We start from the raw sequence: 3849 nt of genomic DNA on the forward strand, positions 1-3849 counted from the left end.
TGTGACTAACTTTGACTATTGACTTTGACTAGAGAAGAAGACTCAGACTTGGACCTTTTGACGTGGCTTTTAAAAAGGAAAAAAAAAGATTTATCACCCCCTTTAGCCGGCCCAACCTGATCCAACATATACAGGGTCTTCAGATCTAGAAGATCATTTATGTCATTTCGAGAATGCTGCTTTGCTCCACCAATACCCTAATGGAGTTAAATGTCGGGTTTTCCTGACAATCTTGTCAGGATTTGTACAAAGATGGTTTAGTCGTCTTCCTCCCTCCTCTATACATTCTTTTGTTGATTTTAAAACTGCTTTCTTTTATCAATTCGCTAGTTGCAAAAGGTACCAAAAAACACACTTGAACCTATTCACCATGAAGTAGAAATTGCGAGAAACTCTCAGGGAGTACATTCAGAGATTTGACAGAGTCGTTTGAGATGCCCCTTCTACGCCCACAGATGTACTGACCAGTGCCTTCTCTCAGAGATTGATGGATGAAGAATTTTTTTAATCATTGGTAAAGAAACCACCTGCCAATTACGCCAAGTTGTTAGAAAGAGTCAAGAAGTATATACATCTGGAGGAAACTCAACTTGCTCGGCATGGAGATAGCTTTGCCAGCTATAATCAGAGAGGAAGACTTCTCCGCCTATACATCGCAAGAGATTGCCACGTGGACTTTATATGCCCTCTCGGAAAGAAAAATATACTATGCATACCGTCTCTTCTTTTCCTACTCCTGAGGAGGCACCTCATCAAAGCCCTCCAAAGGAACAAGTTCATTTTTGCACTTACCACCAATCTTTTAGTCATCACACTAATGAATGTAGACAATTAGCGCGAGAAATGAAAATAGTAATAAAGGAGAAGCGGCAGGGAAAGAGAGTTTCGTCTCCCTTATCAGGACATGCTCCCTACAAATACCCTAAGCAAGAGATATAGAAAAGTCATTCAGAAGAAGTTCAAGTAAGTCCTATACAAAGCTGAGATGTCAGAAGTCAAGAAGGCGTTCTCCCGAGCCACCACAAGAACATCAGACAAGACAAGGGAGAAAACCGACACGCGCTAACCAAACTCAGCCTGAGAACCCTCCTCATCGAGGTGTCATCAACATGATCTCGGAAGGATCTACGTATGGAGATTCTAATCGTGTCAGGAAATCTCATGGGAGAAGACTGAAGAATTACGGTAACAGTACCAGAAGAGGTAAAGCAGAGGGGCCTACCATCAGCTTCGGACCGTAAGATCTGGAAGGATTCTCCATGCCTCATGATGATGCCTTAGTCATCGAGCCCTAATAGCCAACTATGAGGTAGCCCGGGTCTTTGTCGATACAGGTAGTTCTGTCGGCATACTATATCAAGAAGCATTCAGTCGGATGTGTTATCAGATCCATCTGGAGCTGACAAAGATGGTGCCTCCTCAATTCGAGTATCCACAACCGCAAAAGCTCTATCCAGGTAGTCGCCCATACCCTCCTCAGACTCACTGAAGAAGATAATGACGCGAGAAGATGCATGCACACTGGAAGAAGACAACCACCTAGGTTTAACGCCGGAAGCAAGGCTCGAATAGCACGCCGGAAGCAAGGCACGAAGAAAAGAACGTTGGAGAGGCCTTTTGGGAAGAGTCCAAGAACAAAACCATGAGAGCTTAGGCTCAAAGTGGGCAATATCATGCCATTGTAGAGATATTTTAATTTCATCGGTACTAACAAGTGGTATTAGAGCGAGGTCGCTTTTCACCGGACTAACCGCCGGAAGAGCCATGATCCAGATTTAATCATGTGAGTTGAACCTTAAAACAAAGAAAGTGGGTGCTTCCGTGTCTGAATCAAGGACCATACATCAGGCAAGAAGTCCTACAGAAAGTCCTAGTTGTGGCTAGGCAGGAAGTCCTAGTAGGTCGGGTGGACCGAGGGGCAGAAAGTCCTGGTGGGTCGAGGATTCAGACATCAAACGGAGGCTTTCCGTTTGAGGGGGTGATGGACTTTCTGCAAGTATACGGTTGTCGTCAAGTAATAAAAAGATATCGAACTACAGAGACTGTATATTAGCTATAGTGATGTCACAGAGATAGTTATCTAGACTCTTAAGGAAACGAATTGGTTGAAGATATTGGTTGTGTATGGTAGAGAGAGAGATATATATATATTGGCTTGGGGATTTATGGATGAGATGGATAAGTCTAGGACTTCGGTTTCATATTCATGCTAGGTGACATCCCTAATTCGTGTTTGTTTCCTTACTCTCAATGTTTACCACCTTGTGGGGATTCTAACTAAGATACCAACTCGACCTTATCAGGCTTTGTCGGAATTAAACCATGATACTCTAATGCTACGATTACTAGTTCAGGACGACACCAGATAGCCTAGTTATAACTCTCCCGCTATCACCGGGTACTCCAGCATACTACTAGTGTACTACTCTCTGTCACCGAGCACCCAATCAAGGAATCCATTCTTAGTCATCCATAGCCATTAGCTATCCCCTAAGGGAGTTTACCATCATGTAAAGGTCACCTCGAAAAATTCGATTATAGCCCTCCCGCTATTAACGGGCACTCCAGGTGTATGATCCTAAGATTCTCCTACACAGTAATCTACTCTACTTAATCATGTATATATGCTCACACAAACATTACATCAAACACATTCAAGGCATTCAACACATGAAACAAATGTAAACACTTAATTGAATAGGGAAAATGACATAAACTAGTTCATACATCACCATCATCATATAGATGTTCATCCTACATCCTAAACTCAAGGATCTACTCCATTACAAAAAGATTACAAGAAGAATACATGAAAATAGTCATCCACAAGAAAGGGGAAGACTTATCTTTGAAGCGTGGGCATCCGTTGAAGATTTTCTCGCTCCGGTGTAGGATGGATCAGTGGAGATGAAGTGTTTAGGTCTCCCCAAGAGTGGGGAGGCACCGTCCCCCAAGCCAAGACCTAAGGTTTGGAGAATGTCCCAAGATGACTCAAGATTGAGTTTGTTTCCCACTTTTATACTCTCCCAAAACTATCCAGATTTTTCCTAATTTATAAGGCTCCACCTCAATGGATTGTTCACCTAATAAACCTGGTTTTCTTCAATTGGACCCTGAACCAAAGTTGTAGAGAATCAAATTATATTCAATTTGGTGGGTAGACCAACCCATAACTCTATCTGAGCCAAAAGTTATATTGGTTCAAAGTTTGGTCTGCAGTTTGGGCAGAGCACCCAGCCAGGCCGTGGTTAGGAGGCACGGCCATGCCATTTAGCATGACCTAGAGAAGTTGTCTTTCTTTACACCCTAAAGTAAAGTTGTAGATCTTGAAGTCCTCTACATTTCGGTAGGTAACACGACCTGTGAGTTCATCTGAGCTGAAAGTTATGCCCATTTTATTTTAAGTCTGCAGAACTGTCCAGAAGGGAGACATGCCTCGTGCTTTCCGTCACACGGCCGTGCCTAATAGGCACGGCCTGGAACAGGCATGCTTTGAGAAAATAGGCACGACCGTGCCTAATAGGCACGACCTTCACCTAGCGCGTCTCTGAAAATGAAGCACGATCGTGCCTTTTAGGCACGACCCAAGCTGAATCAGGCAAAAACTGGGGCACGACCGTGCTTGATAGGCACAGCCCCAACATGGTCCTACTCTGGAAGTGGACACGACCATGCCTGATAGGCACGACCTCTTTGTCTTTGATCAGTAGGAGGGACACGGCCGTGTCTGGGCCGTGGGTATGTGAGGCATGGCCGTGCCTGGTAGGAACAGTCGTGTTTTTCTCTGTTGCTCATTTTTCTCCATTTCTTCGTGTTTGCTATATAAGAGACTCACCCGTGACAACGAGT

This window comes from Curcuma longa, chromosome 7 (genome assembly GCF_044706935.1).
Source record: "Curcuma longa cultivar G26 ecotype Majalengka, Jawa Barat chromosome 7, ITB_CL_G26_1.1, whole genome shotgun sequence".
NCBI lineage: Eukaryota > Viridiplantae > Streptophyta > Magnoliopsida > Zingiberales > Zingiberaceae > Curcuma > Curcuma longa.